Source organism: Haemaphysalis longicornis, unplaced genomic scaffold (assembly GCF_048455015.1).
Source record: "Haemaphysalis longicornis isolate Haplotype H1 unplaced genomic scaffold, Haemaphysalis longicornis Haplotype H1 scaffold_11, whole genome shotgun sequence".
Taxonomy (NCBI): domain Eukaryota; kingdom Metazoa; phylum Arthropoda; class Arachnida; order Ixodida; family Ixodidae; genus Haemaphysalis; species Haemaphysalis longicornis.
In genome coordinates, this window is record NW_027526214.1 from 22,582,851 (window position 1) to 22,597,184 (window position 14,334).

General features: G+C 46.9%; 1 non-coding gene across 1 annotated transcript; it reads left to right on the plus strand.

Moving 5' to 3' along the window:
- The first annotated feature begins 7,493 nt into the window (after nt 1–7,493).
- Nucleotides 7,494–7,572, plus strand: Trnat-cgu (transfer RNA threonine (anticodon CGU)). The gene has a single exon. It is a non-coding gene; the product is annotated as a tRNA-Thr (tRNA).
- The last annotated feature ends 6,762 nt before the right edge of the window (nt 7,573–14,334 follow it).

The window sequence follows — 14,334 nt, forward strand, 5'->3', positions numbered from 1 at the left end:
TTTGATCTAAACCGCTCATCTAGAAGGCGGAGCAACAGATACCGCGGAGTCTACAACACCAAGGGTGCATGCTGCCCAAGGCGGAAAAAGCACCGAATTACGTTGCGAACCACCTTTGGCTGTCCCGGAAGACCCGCGCGTACACTGGAACTTTTTCTGTAACGCTTTTCTATACAAAGACCGGTACTGATTCTGCATATTCTAGGTTTGTAAAATGAGTGGTCCATATCAGTCTATAAGTAGCACATCCGCACTGGACCTTCCGTGTTGTACAGAGGGGTGCTTCGTCTAACTTACTATGCAAAATTAGTTAGTTTTGGGGAACTATTTTAGTTACCCTTTAGGACCTACCCCAGTGACTGTGCTGTGCACTGTGTAGATTATACTTTATCGGACTCTTTGTTGAAGTTTGAGCGGACACAGATTACCTTGCCACCCGAGGACCATCGCCGGCTCTCCTGTCTGAGCCACTGCCCGGGCTGCCGACGAGACGTCGACGAGACGTCGGTGGCGTCGAGCGCGGGCAGCGAGGCCTCGCTGTGAACCAGGCCTCAGCTATTCTGTCCCGCTGCTAGCCATCGGCCACCGCCACGTGGATGTCCAGTTAGATACCTCCACATCAACTCCAGTAACCTCTCCGTGGCCAGCCAGGGAACTGCGTCTCGCGAGTCGTCACATCGAGACCATCTCGTTTCGGCGATCGCTGTCTGTGAACGTGCGACTCCCTTCATGACGTTGTCCGCCGTCATCAGCACCTTCGTGTTTATACATGTATTCCGTCTATGTGCTGCATTGTCTATTCCGGCTTTGTACATATCCCACGTTTATATATTGGTTGTGTGTGCAATTGCGAGCAAAGTGGAAACCCGGGCTAGTGAGAACGTAGTAGAGGTTCGTGACTTTCTACGCGGTCTGGCACAACAATCCTTACGCACACAAATATTGTGAAGACTCTCAGCATACTCTCAAGTTTGTGCCACCATCAAGGGCGCGCGTTTACTGCAATTACCGTCGAGGCCGTGTGATTTGCAACGAATGATGTGCGCGAAACCATCCACGGCAAAGTTTGCAAAGAGCACTGTAAGCTATTTCAATCTATGCCACAGAATCACGTCTCAACAGTGTCTGATCTCATCGTGATGTGGACAATGCCCTACAGCCTCCGGCAGTGCCTGACATAGGCCGAGAACCCAAGCTTCCAGCTACACGCTGCTATGGGCCGTCCGCGTTCTTCTGTGGTGTACGCGTGATGCCACACATGCACACGTCGTACGCCCCCTTCCACGTCCGCGGTGCAACCGCTTAACAGAGGGATGGTTTCTGTGTAGGAAACGCCCTCTAGCATTTCGCTGTGTTATCAGTGCATCGACGCCAGCCTCATCGGCCATTTGCCACATCACAAGAGACTCGGTAAGGTTTTAGAGACGAGCAGACGGACACCCAGATTCAACTATTTGCTTTCACCTATACGTTCGGATTTCTCAGCCACCCGAATGGGTGCTAGCTTTCCACACTGGAGGCTCTAACTTGCGTAAGGGACACTAAATGGTGTAACTTTTGAAGGTAAATAACTATGGTAAAAAAATAAAAACCCTTACACGAGAACACGACCTCATCATTACCGCGATTTTACGACACGCCTGCAGACCGATTTCCCTAAATAAGTTTGTTGTGGCTACAGAACACGACGACAGCCTCATGGCGCATCGCATAATATGTGGCTCCACACAAACGCAAAGAGGCCATCTTACAACACCAAGTGGAACGTGCCCACCGAGCATCAACTTAAACAGTAACACCTAAACAGCTGTATTTAAAAAAAATTTTACATTGCAACCATGTTGTGTTTGCATAAAATAAATATTTGACTGACAACGTTGCAATAAAAACCGGTAGTACCAGTCTATGTTTTGCCATTACGTTATTACGCCAGAACCAATACAACCGGGTCATTACCATGTTCTTAATTTGGAATTGCTAATGCACATGCGTTACTACCTCCGCATTCAAGCCCGTTACCACTGCGTAACCCGGAGATGCTACTTCTAACACCAACGGTATCGTGGAGAGGGGCGAAAGTTTTGGTTTCGAGCGTCGTGTCGGTCCCATGAGGCTTTATGAGCTCGATCACCCGACAATAAATTTCTTTTCACAATTCCACAGACGAGTAGCAGCATTTAGGGATTCTTCGCGGTTCTCGACAATTTTACGGTCACTGGCGCCGTAATGTTGTTTGCCGAATTAGAACTCGAGCTTGACAATGCCTCTACGCATCTGCCTTTCCTAGGGGTATTTTTTGGGTATGGCATAAATAACAACAAATAACAAAGGTGAAGGGCAACGCTGCGCCAGCACAGCGACCGTTTTGCGATAGCTTACATCACCTTTTCATTTTCGTAGAAATAAGTTATCAATCAGAACGGAGTCCGAGTTGCGAAAAATTGGGCAAAAGGTGTCTTCACTTGAACGCGAAGATATTCGGAAGCAAGTTGAAGAAGTACGAGATACATAACACAGCACTCAAAAAACGCTGGGAATCCACTTGCACTGGTGAAGGAACGAGACCTTAAAACAGAAGTTAATCTTACGAATACCCAAAATCACCAAGGAGTAAGGGGACTCCTACAACGAATCGTAGGCGCACTCTACAATCTTCGTCAAGCAACGTACTTCTGTTCAATGAATCTGAAGACCGGCTACTAACAAATTGAACAGATCGAGACAGACTCAGAAAGTACGTTGTTTTTAACCCCGGGTGGACTCTACATGTTCAAGGTGCTGGTGTACGGGCTGTCTTTGGTCCGTTCCACGTTTCAGAGTGAGGAAAACGTGCTCTCGGGCCGGAAGTGCACAACTGCCTCGTATATCCTAACGACTATATAGTAACTGGCCGCAGTTTTAATGAACACCTCGCAAGGTCGGAGTGCGTACTCGAGGCCATCCTTACGCTCGAGTTAAGGCTGCAGGTAAGAAAGTATTGCTTTACATATACGGAACTCAAGTTCTTGGATACCATCATCAACACAAGGGAAGTATTTCCTCAGACCGAGAAAAGTTCAGGCAGACCCAAAGTCCAAACGCCAAATGACAAAAAAGGTGTGATGATATTTCTCTCTTGTGCACTTATCATTGGCGCGTTGGCGAAAACTTCCGAGAATTTGTCAAATTCATCATGAACCCTACTGGCAACAAAATTTAGTTGTGGTTTTCTGCGATCTTAGAAATAACAAATAGCGTCCCCCGTTCCTTGAAATTTTCGACGAGCACACTAAGACAGCAATGCAAACCCACTCCCCGTATATCGGCTTGCGCTATATTCTCGTACGAAGAACCAAAAATCAGCAAGAAATCAACCCTGTATGCCACTCTCTGTGTATAAAATTTAGGCAAAATTTGTTCCGACTATGAAAAGTGTGCCTCATGCTAAATACGTATTTATGGTTTGTCCAACGTGTTTAATGCAGGTTCTTTAAGGTGGTAACAAAACATGGTGCACTTTGTCGGCTTGCCCATTGTATTGATCCCACTGTCTGCCTTGTGCAAGAGAGGTCGACGTATGCATTGTTTTCCAATCAGGTGGCCAACGAGTGGACGCCGACTGCTTTGAATCCCGACTGCTGCTGAAGATTGCCGTGCCAGTTCATCTTAATAGATATTAGTGGGCCGTCTTCTGCGTTAGGCATTGCCAACGGGTGGATTGTCGTAGCCGCCGACTATATGATGTCCTATGCATGGGCGGTCACTCTTCCCAGAGAGACTGCTGAAAACGTTACAAATGTCTTTCTCAGCCAAGTTCTGCCACGATATTGCGCTTCGCAAATCTACTCCCGCACCTCGGTATTGCTGTTATGGTGGAGCCTATGGAAACCATCTTAGGCTACACAAACAGAGATCACGTAGAGACAACGGCGTACCAACCGAAATAAACGGAACTACCGAACGCTTGAAAAAGACGCATCAGCTGTGTGATGCTGACATTCAAAAAAGTCGCACGATGAAGTCCGCTGATAATTTTTAACTGTCAAAGAATTGATATGAATTAGCAACCGCCTAGCCCTATTTCCGCATTTGTCTGGCCTTAAGGCACATTGGCCTGAAACACTGTTATCACCGAAACAAACTGTATCACTTCGCTTGTGTTCAGACAAGCGACAAAATGATACTGGAATTTATGCTACCGCGCGTTGATGACGACTATCACAACGCCTATGGCCATTGATACTGAGGTGGACGCTCACCAGCTTGCTAGACTGCACTCCACGTTGCAGCCGCTGGTAGACGTCGTATGCTGCAGCCTCTAACAGAGAGCATCACCTATGTTATCGTCTAACTCTTTGGACCGCAACTTGAAGAAACAGATTTAGGGTGAAGTGAAGGTGCTACAACGGTATTTCGGGGACCTACAGAATTGGGCAAAGGAGATATGGACAAGTTTTTGTCCGACAGAGACTCTGGTCAACACAAAAACGCACGTGGTTCGAAGTAGTTTAGGTAGTTCGCATGAATCATAACTTCACCATATTATGGACTGTATAATTGGACTGCCACTTTATTGTAGCAGCAGTTCGATGAAATGTATTAGTGCGTTAAGTCCGCAAAATTTGCCTTTGTTTTGTCAACTTTTGTGCATTTTTGCCAGCGTCTGGCCCCACCTTACGGTCTTATCTACGATTTGATGGGAACTGCATGTATCCTAGCCTTTCGTTTCTGTGCGACTGAGGCCATTTTATTTGATACTGAGAGTTTTTTGCATGGTAGTCGCTACAAGCGAATGGTGGTCTTGAGATCACCAAAGTTAGCTATATTTGACTTGTTCAACAACAAAGAAAGAAAGATTAACCGTACCGGTGCAAGCTCTCCAGTATTAAATCCGCTGTCGCCAATCAATTCGCACCATGCCGTTGACTTCTTTCATGCCTCCTCTATATTCGTAGCCTTTTTGTTAGCGAGTGTTTGTTCCAACCAAGGTATTTATACAGAGGCCTCCATCGTTATCTTGGCCGAAATATTTTTGAAATGCCCGATTATCATCTTTTCCTCTTTTATGTGAGCAGTGTTACTGTGTAAGAGGAGCACCGCTTAAGTGTAGAGATAAAAAAACAAGTATCTTTCAAAACGTCATGCCCTCTCACTGTTTATGAACGGGTTGGTACAATATCCCCAAAAAAAACTGCACATAATTATAGTGGAATCACAGCATAAATCATTCTGGCACGAGAACATAGAGACAAACAGGTGTGGTGTGTAGCTGTGTCGGTGTATATAGTTAACTATGGACAGAAAACATCAACATTAAACAATACTTCGAAAGTGCCATCGGCATATTGGTTATGACCGTTTTTGGTCCTTTTAGGTGCATGATTTTCGCGTTCAATGGCTAACGAGTGAGAGGGTTGGCACCATTCCTACGAGAAGAGCACGGTGTACTTGAAAAAAAAACTACTATGGGTTTTAGTATTATGTCATAACACTGCTAGGCGCATCATATGTGTTTTGATACGTCGGAAACTGTCACATTTTTAAACAATTCTCAAAGTAGTTTTACCTTTAAACCTGTTTTGAACAGTTTCAAGTTTTTAAACTGTTTTGAAACACGCAAGTGGTCCTGTTTTAGATAACCAATTTCAGGTGTTTTACTGAGCCTTCATTTGCCCTACTTCCCCTCCATGTTCGCCTTTTCAAATATTTAACGGCGATGCAAACACTGCCAGTGAGAACACAATGTTTTTTATCAATTATTGGTTATATGTGGGAATATTTCTAATAATAATTGAGCGCGAGTTGCAAAACATGTCGAGGACAAATAAAAACAACTCTTTCTTGAAGTGCTGAAACGACAATGGCAGCCACCTTGCAAAACCTTCCAAGCTGGTCATCATGCTCCAGGTTTGCGATGCACCTTGCGATTGCCGATATTCGCGTTGTATTTTAGCAGCACAGGGAGATAAAAAATGTACAAGTACTTTTGAAACAGAAGGAAGAAAAATAAAAAGGCCACAGTAAAAATTTAACCAAAGGGCTTACTTTAGGCCAAAACTGCAAAAATAAATTGACAGAACAAAGGACAAACATACAGTTACAAAAACAAGTGAACACAAAATGAGGTCATCATTTGGGGAGATTTGTTTTCTTTACTTTTTCCAGAAAATTGTTATCAAAACTTTTATGGTGAGTGCGGATAGGACATACAGTGTTTTCAAAAGCCACTCTGACCTCAAATTTGTTTTGGTTGAAGAAAATATAGCAACAAGCTGTACGTGTTCCTGCAAACCCTCCTACACAAAAATGAACAGCGGAACTTTGTGTTTCCGTGGAAGTAAACACAATATTAATGTTGACTGCTGTCAGTCCTTTCGGCAAAGTTTTCAAAATATTATCTGGCATTGTCCGGCATTGTCTTTTGGCAACATTGGTGACAAAACCTGTAACTTGCAAACTGCAACAACTTCACGCGAAATGTTTGTATTTGCGGGAGTGGGTCAGCGTTCCAACGAACTTTTAAAAACCTAGTGCGTGCTGCATATATATCAATACCGACATTGTTTAGTCTGCTGAGCAGGCGGAACGGCAAATTTCACCCCCTTGAGTAAAAGGAATGAGGCTTTGTGTTAGCTTTTGATTATAACCAGCTATGTTTATCTCAAAAAGCCTCACAAATAATTCAGTACTTTGCGCCTCCTGGTCGTGGCTCGGATGAACCCATATCGTTGCCCGGTCCTTAGGCCAGTTAACGACGATGTAGAGATGCCTCTTTTGTAGTACAATACCCCAGAGTTTCACGGTTACAGCTTTTAAAGCCAAGCAACTGTTCAAAAATTCAGACTGCTGAAGCCAGAAGCCTCGTAATGCATTTTCTATGCTTCTGGCTTCAGCAGTCTGAAATGCCTTTGGCTATCCCCGACTTCCGACCACGTCTTACGTGCGGCCGCTGGGAAAAGACGTTCTACGTCTTCCCGTGGTTGTCGAGGGGCGGCGCTAGTTGACCGGGCTCTGAGCAGTCGTAAATACAAAACCCCGCGGTATAGTCGAGACAAGAGTCGCCGCGGAACTAGCTGAATGGTTGAGCACCGCACGCGTTGTTCGGAGGTTGTGGGTTCGATTCCCGCTTCCGAAAAAAACGGCGCATTTTTTCTCGACTTTAATTTTCAATTATTTATTCCTGCATAAAAAAAGACAATCATACCTCATTCGGCACTATAAAACACTGTTAAAACGCCAAACAGCACTGGCAATAAGGACTGCAACTTTGATATGTGTCCTTACGGAATCCCTCGTCCCGTACGTCTCTTTTCTACAAAATGCATGACATGGGCTCTGGCTTCAGCAGTCTGAAATGCCTTCGGCTATACCCGACTTCCGACCACGTCTTACGTGCGGCCGCTAGGAAAAGACGTTCTACGTCTTCCCGCTGTGGTCGAGGGGCGGTGCTAGTTGACCGGGCTCTGAGCAGTCGTAAATACAAATCCCCGCGGTATAGTCGAGAGAGGACTCGCTGCGGAAGCGGAACTAGCTCAATGGTAGAGCACCGCACGCGTAATGCGGAGGTTGTGGGTTCGATTCCCGCTTCCGGAAAAAACGGCGCATTTTTTCTCGACTAAAATTTTCAATTATTTATTCCTGCATAAAAAAAGGCAATCATACGTCATTCGGCACTATAAAACACTGTTAAAACGCAAAACAGCACTGGCAATGAGGACTGCAACTTTGATATATGTCCTTACGGAATCCCTCTCCCGTACGTCTCTGTTCTATATATATATATATATATATATATATATATATATATATATATATATATATATATATGATATAGACTAAAAATAATGGTTGGCAGTCAAGAAAACCCTGGAATGCAAAGGGGAGAATGTGGTAGGTCATTGAAACAGATAAAAAATTTTAAAAGAAAGACAATGGAGATAAAATGCCCACCACGTGGGATTTGCCCCCACGACCTCCACAATACCGGTATGATGCGATCACCACTACGCTACCAGCCGGCCGATCTTCCATTTCACTTTCTGGGGTATTCATGTCAATGTAATTTTTTCCTGTGCTTGGGGGTGGCAGCCAGCTTCTCCGACTTCTCGGGCTAAAGAGGACCTTCTTTTTAAAACCCGGGCAGTGACTCGAGTGTCTACGACATGTCGAGAGCGGTCAACCAGCGTTGGACCTTCTTTACCATCCTATGGCACCAAGACCGCCAGAACAGAGGCCCTCGCTATGCATGTAGCAAATCAGAATAGGAAATAAGGGGCTCGTAGAAACAACACAGAAAATTAGAATTGGCATTCAAGAAAACCTCGCAAAGCAAAGGGGAGGATGTGGTAGGACATTTTAAACAGATAAAGAAACATATTTAAATTTATATATATATATATATGTATACATATATTTATATGAGACAGTCAGTAAGGGTTGGCAGTCCGAAACACATCGGAAAGCAAAGGGGCGGTTATGGTGGGTCATAGAAACACATGCAACATTTTTTGAGTCAGAAAAAAAGTGGCACTGGCTACCACCCCCAAGTTCAGGAAACAAAAAAAATACCTTAGCGTAAATACCCGAGAAATCGGTGGGGAAACAGCCCCGCCGGTGGCGTATTGGTTATCGCACGATACAATACTTCTGCAGATTGTAGGTTCAGATACCACCCTATGGAAACTTTTTCACCACTTTCTTTAACACTACAAAAAATTCATGTGTCTATGACTTTATTTTCCGAGGTTTGCATGACTGCCCACCCTGATTTTCTGTCTTTGCACAGAGCCCATCTTTCCCAAATATCTATATATATATATATATATATATATATATATATATATATATATATATATATATATATATATATATATATATATATATATACATATATATATATATATATACATATATATATATATATATATATATATAAGGGTTAACAGTCAAGAAAACCTCGGAAATCAAAGGGGAGGTGGTGGTGGGTCACAGAAAGAGATGAAGCATTTTTTTAGTCGAAAAGAAAGTGGTGGGTTCGGTGGGTTCGGATCCCACCCGGCGGGCATTTTTTCACCACTTCTCTTCGACTAAACAAATTCTTCAGCTCTTTCTATGACCCGCCACAACCTCCCCTTTGCTTTCCGAGGTTTTCTTCACAGCCAACCCTTATTTTCTGTCTTAATTCACGGAGCCCATCATTTCCTATATGTGTATAAATATATATATATATATATATAACCGGGTGGTCGTACGACAGTGGTTCGCGTAAATGGCGGCATAGTACATCGTCTCCCGCGAAAGATGCGTTAAGAGTTTATTTAGGCTACTATGTTTAGTGCGTTCTTGGGTGGTTTGCGAACCTTTAGCTGAAATCGCAAGTTAAAACAATGAAGGCAGCTCACACTAATGCATAACTTTCGAAGGTAGCTAAGTTGTATGCAACAGTAGCGTTTTGGAAGCGAGGCATCTCATGTTCGTGCTGTCTCCCACCCACCCTTGTGGTTTTCCGCAGACCACACTCTACTGTGCTTGCACGCCTCTTCACCCAGTCAGCGCAGTCCAGTACAAAAAGAAATAGTTAGGCTGCACCCGGTTTCGATCCCCCGACTCCCTGGCCGCAACAGGGGGTACGTGGCCCTCTTCCTACTGCGCAACAAACCGAGACAGGAGCATGTGCTATGAACGCGCCGTATGACCTTCACTGATTAAAACTACGGCAGGAAGATACTAATAAAACGAAGGCACGCGAAGCTGGACGTCAACTGAGAATAATGGTAACTTTAGTACAATTTAAGGCTGCTTCGCATACAACTCAAGGTTCCCCAACGGGAGGGTGGTCTAATAGTTTTATCCTTTTTCGCCTCACGGCATTGTTTAAAGCTCACCGCTGCGCGAGGGACTTAAGCTGGATGTTCGTGCGTCTTCGTGGAGCGCGCTTTACACTGCGGCGACGGCCTCCTTGCCTTCCTCCCCCCACTCTACGCGAGCAAGTCCCGCTCACGTCTCCACTCCCTGCTCGCCTGCCTTTCCCCTGCTGCCTATTTCTCGGCGCCATCGGGTCGGTGCTCCGTGCCGTGCGCTTGCAGAAGGGGGTGTCGTTCGACGTGTAGCTCTCAATTCCAAAATTCATCACCCCGCGAAGACTGCCCGAGTTTGCGTTTTCCAGCTTTTGCTACAAAAAAGGGAGCGTGTGACCCACACGTCCGAGCTAGCTTGCCAGCGAAGCAACGCGCGCTACGCGACACACTGCGCCATGCGCGTGGGAGACAAGGCCGACATTTCCTAGAAAAATTACACGGGGAAACGCGACTGCGAAACTGCCACGGAAAAGCGAAACGAACGATAATTCATGAAGATGAATAAAAACCGGCTTGGGCGTAGATGGTGGAGACACCCTTTCAACGGTCCCGTGCCGTCCTTATTTGGTCATAGGGCTCAAAACATAGCTATTTTTGTTTCCCAAAGGGCCCAGCAAAGTTTAATAGTTAAGATGGTTGAAACTTCGCGCGTGAACAGCATTGAGGCTAAAGGTATAGCGTGGTGTAGCTACAGTGACTTGTTTCGGGGGCCAGCTACTGACCTAAAATGGTGACGCTAACCGGTACATGTCTGCAGCCTTAAGGAGGACTTGGGGGAAATGGGGCTCTCCAGCAAAGAGCGGCTTTGAAAGACACTGAAAAGCATTCAGCTGCGATATACGAAGAAAGCGCACCGTGAAAGAAAGAAACGTGTATTAACCGGGAAGGCAAAATTGCTATTCACTCATCGCTGTGGGTTTGCGTCCTGTGTGTTTTCGAGTTCGTCGACGGCTCTAAGAGAGGTTCAAATTCACGGTCCACCTGCCAGCTGACCTTCAACTAATCGCGATTGGCGCGTTGGCGGGCTGCTGCCGCGTTGAAATGGCGAGGTTACCTATCGCTCCCTGTTTGCTTGCGTCCGTTCAGTAACTGGTCTGTCCTGACTGTGGGCCTTTGACATCAAGCAGCGTGAAAGGGAGATTAAGAATAAAGGCCGCAAGCGAGGCGACGAAGCGGTTGAAATTGAGAGAAAAGCGCTGGTTTATCTACCATAGGGTTTGTTGTATGAAGCGAACGGCGTGCACCCGATCGTCATAATATTTGTGGTTCATGGCATTGTGGCTGTTAGGAGTGTGGCGGGACCCGGTGACCTGTCGTCAGAAGCGGGTCGTCGTAATTCCTTGGGATGTACCATTGGGATTCCACTATATATGTATGTGTATAGAAATATATATTTATCAAGGGTTGGTAGTCAAGACAACCTCGGAAAGCCAAGGGGAGATTATCGTAGTTCATAGAAACCGATGAAAAATATTTTGAATCAGAAAGAAAGGGGTGAAAAAATGCCTGCTTCATCTCTTTCTATGATCTAGCGCATCCACCCCGTGTTTTCCGAGGTTTTCTTCACTGCCAACCCTTCATCTGTTTTTATTCACCGAGCCTCTCATTTACCATTTCTGATTCGCTATATAAATACAAAAATATATGTATATATATATATATATATATATATATATATATATATATATATATATATATATATATATATATATATATATATATATATATATATATATATATTTATATATATATAAATAAAGATATATATATATATATATTGTACTGGAGATAGTAGTCTCCGACACGACGACATACCTTCGGTTAGTGTGCGCCAATCTCCCCTGTACAACCGACGGGGTATGTACCGGAGGAAGGACTACTATGGGCCGCATGATGATGGCAGGTGCAAGGTGCTGCGCGAGAGAAGAAGATGCACGGTCAGCATCGCGTGGCTCGCTCTAAGAGAACGCACCGAGACATCGGTCTGCGCTGCCTTACCCGTCTCTGGTCTCTGCTTCCTTCCAAGCGTCTTGCCGGTCCCCAGCTATAATCCCCCTTACAGTGTGGTGAAGGTGCAGTTCCCCTTTGCCTTGCCAGCCTGGAACTACGGAGCAAGCGCATAATTCGACCAGTATTACAAGAAATCCATCGTGAAATGGCGCCCCCGCAGCATGAACCCATCATGTGCTCCGGATCTCTTCCTCGACGCGACCCTACCAAGTTCTCCGGCGCCGACGATCATGACGCAGAAGACTGGCTGTCATCTTTCGAAAGAGTGAGTGCCTACAACCGCTGGGATGACCCGACGAAGCGTGCTAACATCGGCTATAGCCTTACTCAATTAGCCGAACGGTGGTTCCTCAACAACGATGCCGACATGACAACCTGGTCTGCCTTCAAAACGAGATTCTTAGAAGTGTTCGGTCGCCCCGCCGTCCGCAAGCTTAAGGCTGAACAGAGCTTACGTGGGCGCGTGCAGCTTGCCGACGAAACTTACACGAGCTATAATGAGGACGTTGTCGACCTCTGTAGGCGCGTAAATCCTGCTATGCCCGAGTCCGAGAAGATCAAGCACGTCTTGAAAGGCATCGAAGACGGCGCGTTCCAGATGTTGCTCAGCAAGGACCCCCAGTCGGTTGCAGACGTAATCAAATGGTGTCTCAGCTACGACGAGCTCAGGAAGCAGCGCATTTCTACCCGCCAGTGCTTCCCGAATGACGAACCGCATCGGGCCTCACTTTCAGCACTTGCAGTGTCATCTGATCTTGCGCCTCTTCTTCCACACATTGACCAATTCGTGCGCGAGGAGGTTGCGCGTCAACTTAACCTTCAGCCATTGGCATCCACGCCCTCATGCCCGTTACCTACGACAGTACGCCGCGTAATTCAAGACCGAGTCGCCGAAGCGCTCCCGTTAGACAACCAGCCTACATCCTCGAGTGCGCACCTGGTCCCGGCCGTTACTGCTCACCTCGACTCGCCCATGGCTGCGCCCGCAGCCGCACCTGTGGCGGCGCCTCTCTTTTCGGCTGTGGCAGCACCTATTCCTTCCACCATGGCGGCACCCTTCGCTACCCCGGTGGCAGGGCCTTACACGTATGCTACGATTTGTGCGCAGCCACCGCCCGCAACATTTCAGCCGCTGCAGTATGCCACAAGTCAGCGGGTGCTCCCATATCCTCGTGCGGAAGCTCAAGCCCCCAACCCATGGCGCACGCCCGATAATCGCCCCATATGTTTCGCGTGTAATGTTCCCGGACATGTCGCACGTTTCTGCCGACGCCGACCGCTTCAGACGAGTGACGTTCCTCGAGCGCCCGCCTTTGGCTCTCCGCCCCACTCAGCGCCCGTTCCTTCTGGCTCAACGCCTGCTTCGTATTCACCCGACGGGTTTCCCTTTTCTGGCCACCGTTCTGCTTCCCCACGCCGCCGTTCCATTTCCCCGATGCGCCCCCGTGTGAACCCTGCAGCCGAGGGAAACTAGCAGCCGCAGTTCCTGAGGCACGAGCTGCGAAACTGTCGAACGTGCTAAGTCCTCATATTTCGCCTTGTAATGTCATTGATGTGATTGTGGATGGCACCCCGGCACTCGCGCTTATTGACACTGGAGCAGCCGTATCTGTGATTCATGAGACGTTTTGCCGCAAAATTCGCAAAGTGATGACGCCGCTTTCAGGATTTACTCTTCGTACTGCCAACGCACAGCCCGTTCAACCGCTAGCCATGTGCACTGCTCGCGTTACCATTCAAGCCATTCCCCACATTGTTGAACGGGTCGTCCTACGCTCATGCTCTCACGACGTCATCCTCGGCTGGGATTTTTTGTCACGTAACCGCGCTGTCATCGACTGCTTCCGTGGAGAAGTTGAACTGTTTTCACCTAATGATGGTGCGGCGGAAACTAGAAGCGTGAAATTGGTTGCTGTCGAAGATGCTTCCATTCCCCCATCCTCTTCCGTTTTTGTACCTGTCTCGTCACCTGATGTTCCGGACGCCACCGTTTTCTTCACGCCATCCAGTCTGTTTTCGTCGCGTACAAACCTACTCTTGCCGTTCGCTGTCCTGGACATCAAATGCGGTTCGAGCATCATGTCAATTTCTAACCCGTCTCCTTGTCCGTCTCGAGTGCTTCGCGGCGAATGTCTTGCTTACGTCGAAGTTGTTGCACCACACCTCGTTGTCGACATCCCGAACGAGTCAGCCACAGGCCATCTCGACGCGCTAAGCCCCGACACCACTTTCGATCCGGCAGTTTTTCTGCCTTCCATAGATACTGGCCTCACCGCGGAGCAAACAGACCAGCTCCTGGTTCTTCTACAACGATTCCGCACGTCCTTCGACTCCCACCAAACAACCCTAGGGCGCACGTCAACTGTCTGTCATCAGGTTGACACCGGGAACCACGCACCACTGCGCCAGCGGCCATACCGCGTGTCACCCAAGGAACGCCGCGTTATTGAGGAGCATGTAGGCGATATGCTGTCCCGGGACGTTATTA